Source organism: Limulus polyphemus, unplaced genomic scaffold (genome assembly GCF_000517525.1).
Source record: "Limulus polyphemus unplaced genomic scaffold, Limulus_polyphemus-2.1.2 Scaffold2748, whole genome shotgun sequence".
NCBI lineage: Eukaryota > Metazoa > Arthropoda > Merostomata > Xiphosura > Limulidae > Limulus > Limulus polyphemus.
Window position 1 is genome coordinate 117300 of NW_013668358.1, and position 8377 is coordinate 125676.

The 8377-nt window shown below is 34.9% G+C and overlaps 1 protein-coding gene across 1 annotated transcript in view; it reads left to right on the forward strand.

The window, feature by feature from the left end:
* Positions 1-5344: 5344 nt before the first annotated feature.
* LOC106467808 (glutamate synthase [NADH], amyloplastic-like) overlaps positions 5345-8377 on the forward strand; it is a gene marked incomplete at its 3' end in the record, with an annotated part of 40034 nt that continues 37001 nt past the window's right edge. The window contains exon 1 of the mRNA XM_022396003.1: positions 5345-5518. The remainder of the gene's footprint in view (positions 5519-8377) is intronic.

Genomic DNA, 8377 nt, shown 5'->3' on the forward strand with positions numbered 1-8377 from the left:
ATAAATAAATAACTTAATGGAACAAGAAATTAACACAAGTGAACAAAAACATGACCTACAATAAAAGTAAAATAACATTCGCATTTCTCTTATCGTCTCACAATAAAATATTAATACGTATTGTTACGACAGCAGAAGTCACGAGACGCTGGTAACACGTAATGAGTATCTCGAAGGTTCCTGAAGGCTCGAGTGTTTGTTAGACGCCCTCTATTCCTGTATGTAAGCGCGCCAGATAAAGCGAGACAATTAATCGGAAATTGAATTGCAGACAGGCAGAGATAGAGACGGACAATTGAGTCAAGCGTGGTAGTAAAGTCGTGAATAGTTGTGGATTATAGCGTGTGTTTAAGTTCAAGTAAGTGTGGAAATTAAGTGTATTGCAAAGTTGAGTTGAGAAAGAATAAACTAGTTTTATTTAAGAAAGGACTTGTGTCGCTAAAGTTTTTTTGGAGAGAATTGCTACGGAAAATTAAAAACGACAGAGACGTAACAGTATTCTTGGTATTTGGACGAATGCGTCAGCAATTTAAAAACCGTAAAAACAACAGAAATACAGCGTAATAAAATGTACGGTATCGTGTTATAATCATTCCAAGGGAAATAGTAACACGTGATCCGTGTTTTGGGAAAATGTTCATCAAGATACAAAGGTGGTTTGATGTAATGACAGTCACGTATTACTCATCCTCTTAACATTGACCTTACAGTAGTTGCTCATTTCAAGATATAATGCAAGCTTGCATATGACGTAAGAACTTTCGTTATGTAATGAATACTCAGGTAATTTGGCTCCATAGGCATCCGCTTCTATTGCGTAATCTTAATACTGGACCTAATGTGTGTGTGTGTGTGTGTGTGTGTGTTTCTAATAGTTTGTTGTGTGGCAAGTAATATTTTAGAAAAACATTCTTCACGTAGTTTTAGTCACATCTTGGGGTTGTACAACATATTTTAAGAGTTAGCGTGCAAATAAACAATTTAAAACAATTCTCTTTTTTGTTTAGAAACACAATGAACGTGTAAAAATAAATTGTAAATAATAATCGAAGCAAAATTTTTCTCGTGTAATTTTGAGATAAGGTAGGTATTAGTATTTAAGTTTAAAATCTGCAGGTCGATACTGAATATACATTCATATGTTTGCATCATATATTTTAAAAGTTTAGGAAAGCTGTATTTCTCTACTTGTCATTTCGTACTTTCGCACCTTAACAGCGACATCATTATACTCTACAGTTCCTGAATGTTGTATAATCTAATTTAGTTTCTTCAGAATGCTAATTGTTTACGTTGATTATAACTTCGTGAACATGGTTTTCAGATTTGTTTTTTGTATTCTGAGCTGAAATTAAGGTTGCGTCCCTTAGGGACTCGCGCAGGAGTGGGTAATGATACAGAAAGGAGTAGCTAACCCAAGAGTTATTAGTGAGTGGTATTGATTAGTTCGATTACCCCTAATTTTGAAGTGATAAATTAGGGACCGCTAACTGATATAACCTGCGTGTAGCTTAGTGTAAAATATCAACAAAAAAACTCGTTTCTTTAATAGTTATCAATTCTTACAGACTGATTAAAGTAAGTACGAAATAATTATATTCAATTATTATTATCATTTTAAACCAAATATTAAATTCAAGCACTAACTGGTTTCTATGTTCTGTGTTAAATAGTAATTTTGGGCTACCGGAGTATCTAGAAAGCAAGTGTATACAAAACTAAGACAAAATCAAGAATCATTGTTTATTAAGCTCTTAAGTGAAAATAAACGTTTCTAGTGTGATATTCCACATCGCCCCCCAGTGGCACAACGCTAGAATCCGGGTTTCGATACCCGTGGTGGGCAGAGCACAGATAGCCCTGTGCATAGCTTTGTGCATAGTTACAAACAAACAATATTCCATACCTTTAGATTACTTAGGTTAATGACAATTTCAACTATACATTTTAAAGTGATATAAAGCTCCAACTTATACTAACTTAGACAAATATTTGTACCATCCCTTGGAATGAGTACATCCTTAGTGTAGGTGGTACAGAGATATGGCCAAGTAATTATAAGCCTTTTACAGAACAACTCTAAAATATATCCTTTATTTAAGCTAGAGGATTAGCGCAAGTATATGACCTTTTATATCCAGTTTACGATGTCACCAACTATGTACATGCAGAACACCTACGCATAATGGTTAGATATAGTTTCATGAAAATATGTAACTAAATATTTTTCAAGTTAAGGAAAAGTGAAATAGAGCAGTTTTTTCAACTGTAACACTTTTCATGCTAATCTTCAAAATATCAGTATTACTTTTCTCTATAGCTTTCAGACTGTTTACAATTCAATAACAATATTAACCCTTATGCATGCTGCCTTTTGTTACTTTCTCTGATACCTAAGTCGTTTCTTAATGCTAGCTTGATCTGAATGCACTTTAAAAACTAGTTATCGTAACTGTAAAACAATGATTTCAAAGGAAAAGTCTCATCGTCTAAAATCAGGTATCTGGTAAATATTTGACTTAGTCTCTTAGTCATGGGCGCCCACAGAAATATTTTCGAGGTGGAAGGCGGGGGGCAAAATATGTATGTAGGGGATCAGCTTTTACAGTGTAACACGACAGAATAAAAAAAAATGTTGTGTGCTTAAACGCAAACAAATATTTACAGTCTTAATATAACAAAATGCCCCCCAATGACACAGCGGTATGTCTGCGGACTTACAACGCTAGAATCCGGGTTTCGATACCCGTGGTGGCCGTAGCACAAATAGCCCATTGTGTAGCTTCGTACTTAATTACAAACAAACAAACATTTAATAAAAAATGACTAAAAATATTTAGTTTAATTACGATATTATGTTTACACAATAATACATACAATTTTTTTGTGAAATGTAATGGGGGCAAATGCTCCTTCTTATCCCTTCCTGCGGGCGCCATGCTCTTACTTATACTTCACACATATGTTAAGTAAACAAATAGCTGTGAAGCAAACATCTTTGCCAAAAGTAGACTTTAAACGTGTTAACGTTGCTGATGTTTTTCCACAGCTTAACAGAACAATACTTATAATTTGTAGGTAAAAAGTAGCGATATTTGATGACATATCACCATATATTTTTGAGAAAAGACAGGAAGTATAATACCACTGAGTGGGACAACCGATTGAATGGTAGTTTGAAAGAGAATATATTAAAAAAACTATGTCTTATTAGAAACACGAAAAACCCGATTAAGTCTAGTTACATCCAAATATCAGGTACACTTTGATTAGTTTGTTGACTAACTTATACAAATAAACCATAAATACTGTATATAAAATGGCTCACATTTTGAATTTTGGGTGTATCCACGCCACGGGTTTTGTTGTCAAATTTATAGAATCCACGTGACCACGTGAATGTTTTGAATGCCTGGAGAACACGTGCACAGCACGTGTAACAGATAACTCACAAGACTGAGCGTCGACCGGTTTTCATTATGTATGTTGTTTGTTGAATTTCGCGCAAAGCTTCTCGATAGCGTAGTCGTCCCTAATTCTAAAGTGATAGACTGGAGAGAATGTTGTTGGTCAACTCCAGCCACCACCAACTTGTGGGCTACTGTAATCAAATATTGAAATTTGACCTTTACTTTTACAACACACAAATGGCAAAAAGTGGCGGAGCGCATGTTTCTTTTTTTTCCTTCTTTTTAGCGCTTATGAGGCGCGAACTAGATACCTTTGGTCCAAAGTCAAGAACAATAACCATCGCTCCAGTCTCATTAGATATGTACCCGTGGAAGATTTCTCATGGTTTTTGAAATATTCCATTCTTTTTGTATATTTACTCTTAATTCTGACCAGCTAACAACTAATTGTTGTTCGAGAGTAAAGTCAGTATTAATTTCTTGAATTAGGAAAGGTTTTTTCTTCTTCTTAGCTTCGTTGTCAGAAGGTCTAAACATTGTTTATATAAAGAGTTAACCATGACAAGTGCATTTTTTAATGTCATTTATAATGTATTTGTAATTTTTTCAGGGTATATTTAAAAGAAACCATCTATTTTACACTATCTCTAGACGGTTAAGTATGTCATATTAAAATGATTTGGAATAAACAAAACTGCAATTCACGTGACAAACACAGTTGACATAAAGTCGTGGTGGAACGGAGTGTATCAAAGCTACATTTTGACTTTGTTTGGTGAAGTGTAGGTAGTGTCGTGTCACTGAAAATTGATCACTTTTGGAAATGGTATTTAAGATGTATGTATTGTATATTTGTGTGTGTAAAATATTTTACACTTAGATCATAAAAATGTATTCAAATAAGATATTTGGAATTTCTAAGACGATGAAAACGCTTGTACTTAATGCTATTGGAAAATAAAGGAATTTGGATCAATTTGGGGTACCACGACCATCGATAAAGAGACCCGCAACAAGTCGTACCCAGCCATGGTAAGAAAAGTGCGACACCTCATAAGAGGTGAGAATCCACGAACAGAAAGATCAACAGCAAAAGCCGCCCACGTGATATAGGCAGTAGTGCTCAACATAATCAAATTAACAAGTATCTCTGTCTGAAAAAGCGATACAAGTCAAGTGTAAACAAGTTGCTTTCAACAGTCCAATCACATAGAAATCCAGAGACAACTTGTCCAGTATGTTTTCAGGTAGAATAGCACGAGCACTCGTTTCATTCTACAGCTGCTTAAGGTATGAGACGGTTGAAATATTCACTATATGGCTTATGGAAAGCAAGAAGGGAGAATGGTATCCTTTGGACTTTACAACCTTATGATGGACCCTTTTGCAATGAAAACTCCGCTATTGTGCAGCTCACGGTTGTCAGATAGAGCATGACTAGACGTGGCAACTTAAACTTTAACGACGTAGTGAGGTTCCAAAATCGTTTTAACATGAAGCACTCAACCTCTATATAACCAGAAATTCAGGAATAATAACAGGTTTACCCTTTTGATTTTCTATATTATCCATTGTGAATGAAAATTATATTTGGGAAAATGTTTTAAAATATAAATTAAAAACTATTTATTGCTTCAAATACGTGGTGAAAAAAATTTAAGAAAAGTGTGGATTTATTTCCTTAGGAAACCACGTAACCATGGAAAATAAGAACCACATCCTGCAATGTTAGCAACAAATAAAACATTTTCTCTGTGCTGTCAAAAAAAATATTTAAAATGATTTATTTGCTTACCTAAGATCTTCCTTAGCTTTGATTCGCCTAGACAGCATTAAAGGCGCATGCTCAGTAAATGCTGGAGGTATGGTAAACAAAGCTGTCGTTTAAAGACCGCTGTAGGGACCAGATTATTTCATTCCGATTTCACGTTGACGGGGCAAGCGTAAGTAGTTGGTTGACAAATACTGAGCATAGCGAACGTTCTAGCTTTAAGAAGAGTTATCAAGTCGAATATTTTATTAGCTCCGACGAATTAAACTACAAGAATTAGGCCGATAACCAAAATAATTATTATTTTATATTTGGAACTTCGAGTTGAAATAAAGCGGTGAGTGTTTATGAATATTTATAATTCATAAAATGTAGACTTACGATATTTAATTAAAAACAACTACTGTTTGTGGTCAAAAATATTTTGGAATTTAAAATAAATAAACGTGGTACTTACGTTTTGCTCCGAATCATAATATTTTTTTGTGGAATAAAATAAAGTTGATGAGGTGGGGGCAAAACATTTTTCTAAAAATAAGTGACCGTCTGTATAATATGGGGTATTAAATTTGGAGATAAAAAAATCCAATATGTTTTTGTAGAACTTCAAAAACACGACATTCCTGAATTCTGTACGTATGAAGAAAGATACGGTATTTAATTTTTTTAAATCCTCTGGGTATTTGAAGAATTAGTAGAATGAACTGTTAATCGTCAACAGTCGTCGCAAAACGCAGAGCAGAGGAGTTACATGCAAAGTTTATGTTGAGTACTCATGACTTAACTGTTCCTAAAACTCTTGTTCGTGCGCATATCTTATGACAAACTCCCACTGGAAGCGGGAAGAATAGTTGTATATTCTTGTTCAACTGGCTTTGTAGAATAGCAGTTGGTTAAGCCTGTATAATGATGTAATAAATGAAAAGATTGGCAGTTAAATAAATGTTACTTTTCAATTATACCACGATTGTGTAAAATATTTTTGTAGTGACCATTTGAACTTGATAAATTGACTGGAAAATCGATGAAGTTACACGCATGGGTCATGTTGTCCGTGTTGAAAACCCACCTTAGTTTCATGTTGTCCGTGTCGAAAACCCATCTTTCTTTCAGGTCTGTATCGGTGGGTTTGTAGCGTCTTCGAATTTCTGACAATTTTACGGTACTTTGTAGGGGGGGGGGAGCATAAACGTAAACAAAGTTGCGAAGGTTATACAATGTTCAAAATCAGTGTAACAGGACAACTGGGAATTCGATGCAAATAATACTACACTATGTTGTAGAATTTATCTTATTGAGAAGAGTTAAAACAAAGGCTAGATCACGCATTTAAAATCTGTATGACTTATTTGGTTGGTGCATGAAAAGTGAATAACTAACTTGTTATACTGCAGGTCGGTGGGATTTGAATTTAAAACGAACCTTGTTTTTTGCTTTCTTGTGTTATGCTAATATAGCAGTTATAAGTAAAATATGCTTTTTTCAATGGGAAAAATGCGGAACTTCATCGGTTCTGCATTATCAGTAAAGGAACGATTTATAAATCCGACGTGCGAAAATGCGCAAGTACTTGTGGGGACTTTCTAATTTATAAAACTTTAACGTTTCAGTATGACGAAAGAAAGACCGGAAATTAACATGAATTTCTTCAATTAATTTCAATAAAGCGACTGAGAACAATACAAACCTTTGATATTTTACACGAATATTAATGACACTAAGAAAACGCGTGCTATAAAAATCACAAAATAAAAACCCAATAACAATTTGGTAGGTCTATCAGCTAGAAGATCTAGTTTTATGGTGTTTTACTGATAAAAGCAAAGTATAATCGACCAAGTTTGACACTTGTGGAAGGGAAAGCAATCGTAGTTGAAAGTGTTCTTAAAGCCTGAAAACATAGTTTGAAAATGTTGATAACTTCCCTTCCAAGGAATAAAAATAGAATATTTGACTATTGTTTCTGTATCATTACTTTGTTGTGTGCGTGCGGTATACTATTGGTCAGACCGAATAATAAGATTTGACTGTCGTACTTATAACGCACCCTCGGCTCCAAAATGAGGACAATATTTCTTTTATGTGTATTGTTTGTTTGTTTGTTTTGAATTTCGCGCAAAGATGCACGAGGGCTATCTGCGCTAGCCGTCCCTAATTTAGCAGTGTAAAACTAGAGGGAAGGCAGCTAGTCATCACCACCCACCGCCAACTCTTGGGCTACTCTTTTATCCACGAATAGTGGGATTGACCGTCACATTATAACGCCCCCATGGCTGAAAGGGTGAGCATGTTTTGGTGGGACGGGGATTCGAACTCGAGACCTGCAGATTGCGAGTCGAGTGCCCTAACCATTTGGCCATGCCAGGCCCTTTTGTGTGTATGTGTCGGTAACGCGGCGGGAACCACGAAACTTCAACTCCACAGTCCGGTAGGCTAACCATTGGGCCACGCACATGCCCGACACAAGTTTGATATGTAAAAATAAAATACCATGATAGTTTTAGGATAGTCACATTTAGCGCGTGGTGTGACGTCTGTTTACTTATTTCTAAAATACTTAATATTCTTCTAGACATAATATTCTGTCTAAAATGTCTTACGCATGATAGGTATAAACGTCTATATAAAACAGTGTCTATATAATATATCTATATAAAACAGTGTATAATACGTAGATAGTTATAAACGTCTATATAAAACAGTGTATAATACGTAGATAGTTATAAACGTCTATATAAAACAGTGTATAATACGTAGCTTGTTATAAACGTCTATATAAAACAGTGTATAATACGTAGATAGTTATAAACGTCTATATAATATATCTATATAAAACAGTGTATAACACGTATCAAAGGAGTAATTACTCTGCCGTGAACTTCCAAGATTGACAATAGAACAAGCAACTAGGCTATTTCTTCAGAACGTGTGACCAACCCTCTCGACAGTATCTTTTAAATGTCCCAAAAATTACCTCGCTGATCACTAGATGTTATGGGCAGGCACATGTAAACTCACAGTCTTAACACCCAGCATATTAAAACAGAAAGTACATAGTTAGGAGAAGAATACACCCCCAATAAAAATGTTATAACATATTCGATGACGAGGAACCCACTTTGAGACTAATAATAACGCTTGGAGACGGCTTGAATGGGTAACGAAGAAAAACTTTGATATAAGTTTAACATAACAG